This window comes from Aegilops tauschii, chromosome 2, assembly GCF_002575655.3.
Source record: "Aegilops tauschii subsp. strangulata cultivar AL8/78 chromosome 2, Aet v6.0, whole genome shotgun sequence".
Classification (NCBI taxonomy): Eukaryota; Viridiplantae; Streptophyta; class Magnoliopsida; order Poales; family Poaceae; genus Aegilops; species Aegilops tauschii.
This window is the reverse complement of record NC_053036.3, coordinates 449,917,814-449,933,142: the sequence shown is the minus strand read 5'-3', so window position 1 is coordinate 449,933,142 and position 15,329 is coordinate 449,917,814.

Sequence of the window (15,329 nt, the reverse complement as noted above, 5' to 3'; positions counted from 1 at the left end):
CCAACAGAGCGAGCCACCCTTGAGCCCACGATCCCCAACACCATCATCCACGTGGGGCCAGGGCTCGGGAGGCACCTCCGTGGTGGCATGCAGATCTTTGTGAAGACATATTAAAGATCAGATGAGGATTAGAAGATGACGATCCTCGGCAAGGAAGGCTACCAGACCCCCGGCAAGACCCTTGCCGGGGACGACAGCGCGCCATGGCAAGACCCTTGCCGGGCCACACGGCAAGACCCTCACCAAGGACGCCAGCGGGACCACCGCCAGGCCCGCGCCAACCAAGCTTCCACCGCCGTTCCCATGCAGCTGCCAGCCCAACCAGCGGGGCGGGCACCTGCGTGGCAAACATACAGCTCCCAGGCCAACTCATCAAGCGCCTGCGTGGCGGCATGCAGATCTTCGTGAAGGCTCGACCACCGCGCCACCTCAGCTGCCTGCCTGCCTACATGGCACCGCACACATCACTGGCCGGGGCGCGTGTCGAAGCGAGGAGGAGCAGCGACGGACGGGACGGGCCTCGCCCCCGTCCCCGATAAAGCAAGGGGACACCTAAGCCATGCATTAAATGCGTCTTGTCCTGTAATACGAGCGATAAGCTCAGGGCACTGTATGCCTTTCCACCTCCTGTGTGCCACTGTGGTAGCCCCTTCTGACTATAAAAGGAGGCCCATGGCATACTGGAGGAGGATTTGGCTCTTTCGAACCACGCACTGACCACAGCTAGTTCGAGAGCTCAAGAACTCTCAGAAATACACCCACCAAAGCAGGACCAGGGTTTTACGCATCCTCGCGGCCCGAACCTGGGTAAACGATCCCTGTGCTGTCTACTAGCCCTGCTCTCCTCGCAACCCTGCGCCCCGGCAACCATAGTAGGGATTCTTGTGATCCCATAGGTGTCGTTCCACACCGACATCTCTGGCGCGCCAGGTAGGGGGCGCAATTGTGAGAATCTGGTCTAGTAGTCAGCCTATCAGTTCTTCGTCGCCATGGCTCCTAAGAAGAAGACGGGCACGGCGATCGGCTCGTTGGGAGCGGAACGGCCCGTGCCGGTGCGGACAAGCAGTGGACCGGTCGCGGACAGGACCCGGGCCGCGGTCCGCGAGCACCAGCATCGCCCAGGCAGTCAGAGCCTGGCGAGCGGCGTCGTTCGAGCGCCAGACGACCGGCCGCACGCTGCCTGATCCAAAGACTGAGCCAGGCCCCCCACAGGCGGCGCGGGGCCCTCAGGGGGTGTCGTTGTGCCACCTCCGGGCGGCGCTGCGGCCTCCAAGACGCTCACACCGGCGACCACCGCGCGCTCTTCCCATGGTGTGCGCGCCGAGCAGCATCACCACGTTGGTGACCCTGGGCACCGCCGTGGGAAGAGCCCTGTGCGTCACCCGCAAGACGAAGGGGTCCAGCACGCTCGCCGAAGCCTGGACTACCATCAGCGGGGCAGAACAAGCAGAGGAAATCAGGTCCCGGCAAGTACTTTCCTACCGACCCCCCGGGGCTGCCGGCAAGGGTGCTGCCGTGGACGCTGAGCCTGCCCAAGAGCAACTGGCTCCAGCAGGGCGTCAAGCCCTGGCCGTAGAGACAGCCGCTCCCATGGCGGAAGAGATGCCTTTGTTCCTTGCCGTCGAGCCCCAGGCTCCGGCATGGGCGCAACATACCGTCCAATTCCTCCAAACAGGGGAGCTTCCTAAGGAGCAGGAAGAAGCGGAGAAAGTAGCCCGTCGGTCCGCCCTGTACCAGTTCGTCGATGACGTCCTGTGCCGGAGAAGGCCGAACGGTGTGAAACTGAAGTGCATCCCCCGGGAGGAAGGACTGGAGCTGTTGGCGGAGATACATGGAGGCATATGTGGCTCCCACATAGGGTCGAGGGCCATTGCCGGGAAGGCGTTCCGGCAAGGTTTCTTCTGGCCCACCGCCCTCCAGGATGCGACAGCACTAGTAACCAAGTGTGAAGCATGCCAGTTCCATTCAAAGAAGCTTCATCAACTAGCCCAAGCCCTTCAAACAATCCCTCTCTCCTGGCCATTCTCGGTCTGGGGGCTCGATGTACTGGGCCCTTTTCCCCGCGCTGTCGGGGGCTTTGAGTACTTGTTTGTTGCAATCGACAAGTTCACAAAGTGGCCGGAGGTGGAAGCAGTGAGGAAGGTGACTGCTCAGTCAGCCGTCAAGTTCTTCAAAGGACTGGTCTGCCGTTTTGGTGTGCCAACCAGAGTCATCACTGACAACAGCACACAGTTCACAAGCCACACCTTCATGCAGTACATCCAAGACCTCGGCAGCAAGGTCTGTTTTGCTTCTGTGGCACATCCACGGAGCAACGGCCAAGCGCAGAGGGCAAATGCTGAAGTATTGCGAGGCTTGAGAACGAAGACCTTTGACAAGCTGCACAAGAGTGGAAGGCGCTGGATTGATGAGTTGCCGGCGGTTCTTTGGTCGATCAGGACGAGGCCAAATCGAGCCACCGGCCAGACACCTTTTGCCCTGGTATATGGGGCAGAAGCAGTTCTCCCCACGGAACTCATATACGGGTCACCTCGAGTGCTCGCTTATGATGAGCTTGAGCAAGAGCCGTTGCGCCAAGATGACGCGACGCTCCTTGAGGAAGATCGTCCTCGGGCGGCTATGAGAGGGGCACGCTACCAGCAAGCCTTGCGCCGGTACCATAGCCGCAAGGTTCATGCCCGAAGCTTTGAGGAAGGCGACCTTGTTCTTCGGCGTGTTCAGTCGGCCAAGAATTCCAACAAGTTGACGCCGAACTGGGAAGGCCCTTATCGGGTAATGCGAGTCACCAGGCCTGGCGCAGTCCGCCTGGAGACCGAGGATGCCGTCCCAGTGAGCAACTCCTGGAACATCAAGCATCTTCGCAAGTTTTACCCATAAGGCGCGGCTTGCCGGGCCTCCCGGCAAGCCACCTTTTGTACAAGCTTTGCCGGCAAGGCATGTGACCCTTTGTACAAAGCCAGGCGCAGACCCTGAGCATAAATAAATGAAGCGCTGGCGCCCTAAGTCATAGCATGCATGCTAGGTCGAGTCTCTTCCTAGGTTAGGGTTGATAGTGCTTAGCGGCGACTAACCCCTAGCCTAGAGGTCGAGTGCGCATCTATCTGTTCCTTTTCTGTCCTCCTTTGGTTCACAGGGCACATGAGCACTTCTGCTGAGCTACTTGGAAAGAAGGAAACGGACCGGCGCACCGACCCCGACAAACGAGAGTTGCCGGGGGCTGCAAGCACAAGGATCCAACCGCGGCAAGATGAGATTGCTGGGGGCTGCAGATCCAGATAAGTCTTTTATCCTCTGTCATGCATTTCAGAACCGGACTGGGGTATGTGAAACCTCGTTTTTATCTCTAGGCTGTCGTGCTCCCCTTTTTCCTATACCTAAGGATTATTTCCTGGGTCCGGATTTGGTTGTAGCCGCGGCGGCAAGGAGGTAAAACGAGGAGCCTAAAGCCCACCTCATCCCTGCCTCCGCCAAGAACGCTAGAACGGTCGAGTGGAGTGGGGGGGGGGGCGGCAAGGCCTGTTGCCGGGCGAAAAACGTTTATCTTAAACAATAACAAGGATTCGCTCCTTGTCATGGGATTTACCCACGAACGAAAAACCTGGCAAGCATCCCTTTTTCATTAAAAACATCCCATACAGGTACAGTTCGTGCGAGATGAAAAACATGAGCAAGGGGATTACAAGTTTTAAATTTAACAAAGGCCCACAGGCTTACAAACTAAAAAAGAGATAAGATGCCCGTAATCCCTTTCTTGCCCCTCTCCTCAGGAGGCAGGTCAAGGAGGCGAAAGGGCAAAAGGGGCGCCTAGGCGAGCTACGAGCAGCAAAAAGTACCAAGAGAACACCTCGGTGGCTGCCCACGGGTGGGCCGGTGATGACGGTGCCGGGAAGGGAGCTGGAAGACGAGGCCGGCAGGACCGGCAATACGCGATGAAGGCGTCGGTGCCCGCGTACTCCGAGTTGACGGCCTTTCCGCCCGCCCTTTTCCTCTTCCGCCGCCTCCCGACGCCAGCCGCCCAAGGAGACGGCCCCGAGAAGTTCAAGGAGCTGGCCCCGCCCCCGGCAAACCTCTGCTAGAGGAGCGGCCAGGTGCAGATGCTGCTGCTGCACCCGCCCAGGCGCGGGGCATCCGACGCCTAGTCGGACTCGTCCCCGCTATCCGCCTCGCTGTCCTCCTCATCACTTGCGCTCGACGAAGAGCTTCCATCGTCAGAATCTCCATTGGAGGAGCTCTCCACGCAGCACTTCAGGCGAGTCCCGAACTCTCCGAAGACCTTGATGGAGAGTAGGCCGTCCTCCATTAATTTGAAGTAGAGGATGAGCCCCGCCGTCAGGCTGTGGATGCGAGCGAACGTCTTCCACCCATGACGGAGGTACATGACTCGAGGAGCCGGGAAGTCGACGTCGACCCGCGTGCCCCCGTTCCCGCAACCCCTCATGTGCAATCTAAGGGATTGGGGCCGGTCACGCTCCATCTCCCGAGCAAACAGGGCGGGAAGACGAAGACGGTGACGCGGAGGCCGGCGCAGCCTGATGAAGAACTCGCGGGGCTGGTCTCCGACATGGCCTTCCATCGGGAAAGGCATCATTGGCGGGGGCGAAGCCGGCACGCCGCCCCGTCCTCCTCTTCCCCGAGCACTACGACCTCTGCCCCGGCCTCGCCCCCTCCCCTTCCCCTCGTGGCCGGCTCCACCACCGCGGGCTCAGGAGGAGGAGGGACGCGTTGTCGAGCGGTGACCCTCGCCGCCACCCTCGAAGGACCAGGATTCCCTTTCTCCATGGCGAGTGAAAGGAAGAAGCAGAAGCAAGAGGAGATAGATGACAGAAGAGTGCGGGACGCCATCCCCCCTTTCCCCTCCTTATAAAGGAGCGGGGTCGGGGCTCGGCCGCCCCGTTCGGCCAATCCAGCCACCAGAGGCACGCAGAATTGGGACCGACCCGCTGCCCCAACCAGCGACGGCCCGGTTTCCCGCCCCCGCCGCTTGCTACCCCAAGTGCATGGGGGACGCGTGGCGGACATGCAGAACCGAGAGGATGGGCGAAGCGACCTCTCCCCACCCCGTGATCGTGGGGAGTGGACGCCTTGAAGACCGCGCCCCGGCCCCGTTCAGTAAATAAGCCGCGCCTCCACGCCTCCCTCTTTTTACGGGGAAGGCGCGAGCCGCCTCTTTACTGTGATGTGACGCATGCGTGTGAAAACCGCCCCACGCATGCCGCCCACTTCATGCACGCCCCACCACACCGCGCCGCGCGCGCGGGTCGTGGGAAGCGGAGCGCGCGAAAAGTCTTACCGCGGTAAAAACCGCCCCGCCTGCCCGCGCACCGTTTTGGGCCTGACCCAACAACGTGTCGCACTTATGTGTGGCCCAGGCCCGGGGGCTCCTGTCGGTGTACAAAAAGAGGGGTGCGTTTTTGTACCCCAATACCTGTGCACGGGCAGTCGGAGCCGCGCCCACGGTCACACCAAGCAGAGCAGGGGAGGTGAGCCAAGTAAGACCGAAGCCCAAGATAATCAGAGCAACGCCAAGGCCAAGACCACAAAGAGCAGAGGGACGAAGCAGGTTCCCCCGGCAAGACACTTGCCGGGGCAACCTCAGCGGCCCGGTAAGATCCTTGCCGGGACAGCTCGCCCCACACCAACAGAGCGAGCCACCCTTGAGCCCACGATCCCCAACACCATCATCCACGTGGGGTTAGGGCTCGGGGGGCACCTCCGTGGTGGCATGCAGATCTTTGTGAAGACATATTCAAGATCTGATGAGGATTAGAAGACGACGATCCTCGGCAAGATCCTTGCCGAGGAAGGCTACCAGACCCCCGGCAAGACCCTTGCCGGGGACGACAGCGCGCCACGGCAAGACCCTTGCCGGGCCACAAGGCAAGACCCATGCCGGGCCACCCGGCAAGGCCCTCACCTAGGACGCCAGCGGGACCACCACCGGTCCCGCGCCAACCAAGCTTCCACTGTCGTTCCCATGCAGCTGCCAGCCCAACCAGGTGGGCGGGCACCTGCGTGGCAAACATACAGCTCCTAGGCCAACTCATCAAGCGCCTGCGTGGTGGCATGCAGATCTTCATGAAGGCTCGACCACCGCGCCACCTCAGCTGCCTGCCTGCCTACATGGCACCGCGCGCATCACTGGCCAGGGCGCGTGTCGAAGCGAGGAGGAGCGGCGACGGACGGGACGGGCCTCGCCCCCGTCCCCGATAAAGCAAGGGGACACCTAAGCCACGCATTAAATGCGTCTTGTCCTGTAATACGAGCGATAATCTCAGGGCACTGTACGCCTTTGCACCTCCTGTGTGCCACTGTGGCAGCCCCTTCTGCCTATAAAAGGAGGCCCATGGCATATTGGAGGAGGATTCGTCTCTTTCGAACCACGCACTGACCACAGCTAGTTCGAGAGCTCAAGAACTCTCAGAAATACACTCACCAAAGCAGGACTAGGGTTTTATGCATCCTCGCGGCCCGAACCTGGGTAAACGATCCCTGTGCTGTCTACTAGCCCTGCTCTCCTCGCAACCTTGCGCCCCAGCAACCGTAGTAGGGATTCTTGTGATCCCATAGGTGTCGTTCCACACCGACAGTGCAGTCTTCATCAACTTAATCTATTGATGAAGCACTACCATGGAAATATTCAGACCCTCAATTTCATCCAGAATGTGTGGCAAACTCTTCTTGATAGCTTCACGTACTTCCTGCATGTATACAAATCCATTCTTCACACATTTTAGTTCACAAGACATACATTCGTATACAACAATGTCACACAGCCAATAAGTAATTGTAAAACAAAATGTACCATAGTTATAGATTTTGGGTCCTCCACAGATGATGCAATCTCAGTAACGACAACTCCATTATCTGAGTTGTCAAGACTGTTTGTATCTTTAGCTTTCTGATCTGAAGAGATACCCCCCTTTTCTGGTGAAACTGCATTGGTCCCATATGGGAATACCCAAACTTTAGAATACAAGCTCTAGACCAGCAGGTTCTAGGCCTTCTTCCTGCAACATTTGCAGAAATAGAGTTGCATTATCCTTGATAGTTTGATTTCTAAACTTCTCACACTCCGTCAATTTGCCTGGATATGATTAGAAAGATGAAAGGATAAAAATACACAAATATAAGCGTGAAGTACAATAACAAATAGCTCAATTGCCTCTATTAATGTAAATAGACCTTGTTAATCAGGAAAGTATAACCATGATTTCAAATAACTATGAAAACTGAAGTAAATTAGTGCATCTCTGGCCAATCTCTTCGAATGTAGGGTCCTTATGAACCCTTATCACTTATATAGACAAATATTTCAACATTCATAGCTTAATTTCATTCAGACTACATTACAAACACAGATACATATAGCAAGATGTAGTTCAAATTGCATTGCAGATTACGAAATTAAACTAGTCAGACGAAAGGTCGATTACTTTAGCCTCGGACCCCCTTCTCCCGTACAGCCTGGCCTCGTTGGCATTGTGAACCCCCTTTTGGCACAGCTCGAGTACCCGGCGCTCCTCGATGCCAATCTCCAGATACATCTGCCGGATGTCCACCATGTACTCTTCGTCTGTGTGTGCCACCTCGAGCTGCTCAAACGCCTCCTGTTGGGGATATAACTACTGGTGTAACCCACCCAGGAGGGGCCGGATTACGCTATAACAATTCATTATATGAAGCCCAATATCAAGCTTGAAGATGGCGGTTCAATAAAGGGCCTAAAGCCCGTAGGCGACTTAAGGCCCGTAGTGATAAACCGCCGTAATGGCATGACTTGTGTTGTAAGGCAAGATTAACTAGTTACCGAGCCGGATACTGTTTATAAGCCGGCCGGGACTTTGTAGGCCGCGGGGCGTCAACCCGTGTATATAAGGGGATGACCCGCCGGCGGCTTAAGGGAGGTAACATCAAATCGGTAGCCAGGCATAGCGGATTCGCTCCCTAGTCATCGAAACCCTAGTAATTCCACCTCAACTGGAGTAGGCTTTTACCTTCACCGTAAGGGGCCGAACTAGTATAACCCTCGTGTCCTTTGTCCCGCTTTAACCCCTTTAAGCTTCCTAGTTGCGATGGCTCCATGACTAAGTCCTTTCACAAGGGCATCTGCCATGACTATTCCACGACAGTTGGTGCCACCGTGGGGCCAGCGCACGGTGGATTTGAGTTCTTGAAGGGCAGCTTCGAAGGGCTCAAGGGATACGCTGTGGGCCGGATGACCAAGAGTCATCGCGGCAAGCTCTACATCGATGACGTAGGCTGGGGCCCCGACGCCGGCTCAATCGAGTACGGGTACCGGGTCCCCTTCGGCGGAGTCCACGTTTTCATTGGCAAGATCGGCGAGCCGGGCCCTGAGCCGGACATCTGCACCGACCTCATCGAGACGGTTCAGCATGCGAGACCCGCCCAGACTCTGCCCGCCTTGAAGCGTGCTTTCGTGGGATGCATCCACGGAGGACTCTCTGAAGGATCTAGATCTAGCGATGAGACAGCCATCAGCTCTGATGATGAATCATCCACAGGTGAGACGGACTCGTTGTATCAACTTCAAGACGGCAGGCTCGGGGGTTGTTCCGATGGCGACAGTATTCCGGATCCTTTTGAGCCGCCAAGCCGGGTTGGAATCTTCATGGCCGGCACGCAACCTGTTCAAAACTCCGCCGCTGGGGCAGGAGGCCCTGTGCACTCGCCGGCTCAGGTGCTGATGGATCTCACGGATAAGATGACTGCCCTGTTAACCGCCACGGTCGTCCCAGCGGATCAAGCTCAACATGATGCAGAGGTGGCACAGTTAAAGCTGGATATAGGACGAGCCAAGGAAGATCTGGCAGCGGAAGGAATCAGGATGGATGCAGAACGGGCGGCTCTGGACGCCCAGACTCAGCTGATTCAGGCGCAGTCTTTCTGGCTCACAATGGATCAGAACGCATCCAATGAGGTCATGAGAAGGAGGCATCAGAAGGCTCAATCTTGGCTCCCTCCGGTTTATGATCCTCGAAACCTCTTCAACACGCCCGGTGCAGGGCCTAGTAACCCGCCAGAAATCACGGCACCCGGGGCTGGAACGCCGGTTCAGCCGCAAGTGATGGGGCCTCCCCGTGTGAATACTGCCCCACCTCAATACGTGCCAATACCACCGGGTCATTATTCTAATCCGTTGGAAAACATGATCGCTGCAGCGGCGCGACTGGCGGCTCTCGCAGTCGAGGGTGACTCTCCAACGGCAGTCAAAACCCGCAGGGTCAGAGAACTTCTTCAGACGGCTTTGGCACAACAGGAGGCATATTCATATAGCCGGGACAGGATTCATTCAACCCCTCGTCCAAGCCGGAGCCCAAGTTATAGCAGACACATGGTTTCAGCGGCCGGCTCAAGCAACGTCCGGTGCCGTGACTTGTCAGCTGGCCATGGCCCGGCGCATAATGGAGCCTTTAATACGGTAGACCAAGACAGAGCACGTGAAGAGGCAGAGCAGGCGGCTCAGCTGACAGCTTACCAGCCCTTCCCGATTTATCTGACGGCTTCTATCGAGGCAGGCATAGCTACAAGGACCGGAGGTGTCCCTTGTCTGGTGCCGGTTCTCCGTAATGAACGTCTGCCCAAAGATTTCAAAGGACCTAGGAAGGTACCTAATTACATGGCTGATTTACAGCCCGGAGCATGGATTGAAAGCTACGAGATGGCTATGGAGTTGCTGGAGGTCAGCGAAGCGGCGATGGCCAAATACTTCACCATGATGTTGGATGGGACTGCCCACACTTGGTTGAAGGGACTGCCACCTAATTCCATCGGGTCATGGGCAGAGCTGAAAGCCCGGTTCATCCAAAACTTCAAAGATACATGTAGGCAATCTATGTCAATTGTGGATTTGACTAACTGCAAGCAGCAAGAAGGCGAGTCTACAACCCATTGGGTACGCCGGGTCAAGGAAATAATACATTCGTCTGATAAGATGGATGCCGGCTCTGCGGTCTTAATGTTGGAGCAAAATTGTTGTTTTGCGCCCCTGAAGATGAAGCTTGGGCGGCTCAAGCACGATTGCAACGATATGGGTAAGCTGATGGCGGCTCTGGTCAAATACGCCGACTCTGATAGTACCAAGGATCCCACGTCCGATGAGGAAAAGACAGGGAAGGGAAAGAAGAATGGCAACGACAAGGGCCCTTAGCATAACCCGGCGAGTCAAGGAGGTAATAAGCGTAAGGCTGATGATGGTACAGAGTTTGTGGCCAACACCAACATGCAGGGTAACAAGCACCGATGTAAGGGGAGACCGCCTCCCCGGTCTGGCGGGTCAGGCTCGACGCTTGAGTAGTTGTTAAATGAGCCATGCCCAAGGCATGGCTCTAGGGAGAAGCCGGCCACTCATCTATGGAAAGACCGCGCAATCATGAAAGCTTTCAAGAATTCCAACATGTTCAACGGTAACAATGGGCAGGGCGGCGGCTCAGGTGGCGGCGGCTTTCATGGCCCGGGCGGCGGTTCAAATTCCAATTTTCAGAATTCTCAAGGTAATCAAGGTGGTTTTAACCAGCAATCTGGCCAGGGTAATCAGCAGTAGCAGCAGGGGGGATACCAGACCCATCCAAAGCAGCTCAACAGTGGACAGTATCATGTGTTTACTACCAGTTTGTGCAAGCGAGACCAGAAGCTTCATAAGAGGGCTGTGAACGCTGTTGAGCCGGCAGTTCCACGTTACTTGCGATGGTCTGAGTAGCCGATTGTATGGAGTAAGGAAGATCACCCTCCCCGGGTTGATAATCCGAGTCACCTGGCCTTGGTGGTGGCTCCTCAAGTTGGTGGGTATAAATTCACTAAGGTACTCATGGACGGAGGTAGTAGCATCAACATCCTCTATTATGAGACCTTCCGTCGTATGAGATTAACTGATAAAAGCCTCAACCAGTCCAATACTGTTTTCCATGGTGTGGTGCCCGGTAAGTCGGCGTATCTAGTTGGTAAGATCGAGCTGGAAGTAGCCTTTGGAGATGAGTACAACTACAGGGCGGAAAAACTGACTTTTGAGGTGGTCAAAATCAGAAGCCCGTACCATGCTTTATTTGGGCGGCCGGCTTACGCCAAGTTCATGGCACGGCCGTGTTACGTATATTTGCAGCTCAAGATGCCGGGTCACAATGGGACCATTACGGTGCATGGCAGCCCAAAGATAGCCTTGGAGTGCGAGGAAGGTGACGCTGCTTACGCTGAATCTGTTTGTGCGACAGAGGAATTAAAGTTTTACAAGGATAATGTTGACCCGGCAGATATGACGTCTTTGAAAAAGCCGACCACGGAGCATGAGCCGATAATGAAATTTAAGTCGGCCGATGAGACTAAGCTTATTGACTTTGTGCCAGCCGACTCATCTAAGCAGTTCAGCATTAGTGCCAATCTGGATCCTCAATAGGAAAGCGCGCTCATCGAGTTCATCCATGAGAACCGGGACATCTTTGCATGGAAACCTTCTGACATGCCGGGTGTACCGAGAGAACTCGCTGAGCACACTCTTAATATTGATCCAAAATTTAAGCCAATCAAGCAATTTCTCCGGCGGTTTAATGAGGAGAGGCGGAAAGCCATTGGTGAGGAAGTAGCCCGGCTCTTGGCGGCCGGGTTCATCGTTGAAGTCTTTCATCCAGAATGGCTAGCTAACCCGGTGCTCGTGCTCAAGAAGAACGGCACCTGGCGTATGTGTGTGGATTATACGGATTTAAACAAGGCTTGTCCGGCTGATTCTTTTGCTCTCCCCCGTATTGATCAAATTATTGATGCTACGGCGGGTTGTGAGCGTTTGAGTTTTTTGGATGCTTACTCTGGATACCATTAGATCAAAATGGCAGTTAAGGACCAAGAGAAGACGGCGTTCATTACCCCTTTTGGAGCCTTCTGTTATGTGTCTATGCCTTTTGGGCTCAAGAGCGCCCAGGCGACTTACCAGCGGTGCGTACATAATTGTCTTCATAATCAGATTGGGCGCAACGTTCATGCCTATGTGGATGATATTGTGGTAAAATCCAGAGAGAAGGAGACCTTGATAGACGATCTGAGGGAGACCTTTGGTAATCTCCGGGTCTACATGATGATGCTTAACCCGGCCAAGTGTGTTTTTGGTGTTCCTGCAGGCAAGCTCTTGGGTTTTCTGGTTTCTCATAGAGGCATTGAAGCTAACCCGGAGAAGATCAAGGCAATCACCTCTCTGGCTAAACCGGCGTGTATAAAAGACGTCCAGCGTCTGGCGGGTCGGATCGCTGCTTTAAGTCGATTTATAAGCCGGTTGGGTGAAAAGGCCATACCGCTGTATCAGATGATGAAGAAAACAGGTGACTTTGTCTGGAGTGATCCTGCCAACACCGCCTTTGAGGATTTGAAAAGACAGTTAGCTGAACCGCCAGTTCTTGCTGCTCCTGTTGATAAGGAGCCCTTATTATTGTATGTAGCCGCTAACACACGAGCCGTCAGTGTGGCCATCGTGGTGGAGCACAAGGAGGCGGGTAAGGAAAATCCGGTTCAGCGGCCGGTTTACTACGTCAGCGAAGTACTTATTGAGTCCAAGCAACGGTATCCACATTGGCAGAAGCTTGTTTATGGGGTATTCATGGCAAGCCGGAAGCTTAAGCAATATTTCCAGGGCCACCCTATCACTGTGGTTAGTTCTGCTCCTTTAGGAGATATCATCCAAAACAGAGAAGCCACAGGAAGAGTCGCTAAGTGGGCCATTGAACTTGGGCCTCATGGTCTAAAGTATGTGCCACGCACGGCTATCAAATCACAAGCATTGGTAGATTTCATCAACGATTGGACAGAGCTGCAGATGCCTGAAGAGAAACCGGATAACACATACTGGACTATTCACTTCGACGGGGCCAGGCAATTGGAGGGCTCGAGGGCTGGAGTCGTGTTAGCTTCCCCTCGAGGTGACAAATTTTGTTATGTATGACGGTTGATGTTTCCCTATACTAACAATGCAGCTGAGTACGAGGCCTTGCTCCATGGTCTTCGGATGGCTAAGGAGATGAGCTTAAGCCGGGTAAGGTGCTTTGGCGACTCAGATTTGGTGGCCCAACAAGTATCAGGCAAGTGGGATTCCAAGGACCCCCTCATGGCGTCTTATCGCCGTGAAGTTGATGCCATTGCCGGACATTTTCAGGGTTACCAAGTAGAGCACATTGACCGCAGAAAGAACGAGGCGGCTGATGCCTTAAGCTGGCTGTGCTCTCAGCGAAAGCCGGTGCCGCCTAATACTTTCTTGGATATTCTGCATAACCCTTCTGTCAAGTTACCTACAGAGGAAGACTTGGCTGTTCCAGACCCTGAAGCACAGTTGGCGGCGGGTCTTCGTGTTATCCCAGATTGGACAGTGCCATACTTGGCTTACATGACCCGGGGAGAATTGCCTGAGGATGAAATTTTGGCCAGACAAATAACCCGGCGGTCTAAGTCAATGATAATTGCCAATGGCGAGTTGCATCATCGCAGTGTCACTGGGGCTTTTCAGCGTTGTGTTTCCCCTGAGGAAGGGCAAGAAATTTTACGAGAGATTCACGAGGGGGATTGTGGCCATCATGCCGTCTCAAAATCCCTTGTGGCCAAAGCTTTTCGTCACGGTTTTTATTGGCTGACGGCTCATGTTGATGCAGAGGACTTAGTCAGTAAATGTGACGGTTGTCAGAAGTTCTCAAGACGTGCTCACGTGCCGGCTCAAGAGTTGAGGATGATTCCAATTACTTGGCCGTTTGCAGTATGGGGGCTTGATATGGTTGGAACTTTCAAAAGGTCCAAGGATAAGAAGACCCACCTCTTGGTGGCGGTTGACAAGTTCACAAAGTGGGTTGAGGCAGAGCCAGTTAGTAAGTGTGATGCAGCCACGGCGGTTCAGTTCATGAAAAAGGTGATATTTCGCTTTGGTTTTCCACACAGCATTATAACTGACAATGGTACCAATCTGTCTAAAGGCGCCATGGAAGAATTTTGTCAACGAGAGCATATTCGACTTGATGTTTCATCAGTGGCTCACCCCCAATCCAATGGTCAAGCTGAGAGAGCCAATCAGGAAATCTTGAAAGGCATCAAGCCCCGGCTTTTGGTCCCTTTGCAGCGGACGCCGGGTTGTTGGGTGGACGAGTTACCCTCTGTGATATGGAGCATCAATACTTCTCCTAATAGGTCTACGGGTTATACGCCTTTCTTCATGGTTTACGGAGCCGAGGCGGTTCTCCCTAGCGACATCCGTCATGACTCGCCTCGTGTGGCGGCTTATGCTGAGACGGACAATGAACAAGCGCGTCAGGATGCTCTTGACTTGTTGGATGAACAGCGTGATATAGCAGCAGCTCGCTCGGCGATTTACCAACAAGACCTGCGCCGCTATCACAGCCGCCGGGTTAAGTCTAGAACCTTTCAGGAAGGTGACTTGGTGCTCTGGCTCATCCAGGATCAAACAGATGCACACAAGTTATCCCCACCTTGGGAAGGGCCCTTTGTGGTCAGCAAGAACTTGCACAACGGGTCATACAACCTCATCAATGTTCGAGAGCACAAAGATTCACGTAAGTCGGAGGAGGAGACCCGCCGGCCGTGGAATATAGCTCAGCTTCGGCCTTATTACACTTGAGCCACCGGCTCTCATAATGTACATATTTTCGTGACAATGTATATATTATGATAAATAATAAAGCAGGACCTCTGTCCTTTTTCCCCTCAAAGGTAAATGTGTCATTGTTATTTTCATTATGATCTCACATGGTCACTTGGGGGCTGATCCGGCTTACGATCGTATTCGAATCTAACCGCTAAAAATTATGATCACTAGGGGGCTTCCTGTTCAAACATAGGTCGTATTCGAACCAAAGAGAACATAGCTATCGATACCCTTTTGATCGGCACACTGCCGAGCTCATTGGGGAGTTTCTTGGTCATATTTGAACCATAGCTCAACCCCCTTTGAGAACCGACGTGGATGGTATTCGAATCAGCGTCGTTAAACAACTCTCAAGGTCATTTGGGGGCTTCCTGTTCAAACATAGGTCGTATTCGAACCAAAGAGAACATAGCTGTCGGTAACCTCTTGATCGGCAACGCCAAAGCCATTGGGGGCTATATGATCGTATTCTAATCTTAGCTTAACCCCTTTGGGATGGTTTTCTGGTCGTATTCGAATTAGAAGCCTCCAAGTTTTTTGAAGTCTTTTCTTGTAAACAATTTTTGGATTCCATTTGAAGTTCTTTTGATCATGTCTAAAGTGTTCAAGGGTGGTTCCTATTCCACCAGCTTAACCTTGATCAATAAAGATGATCGCATATAATAGACATCATATTACAGAGTTGGGTTCT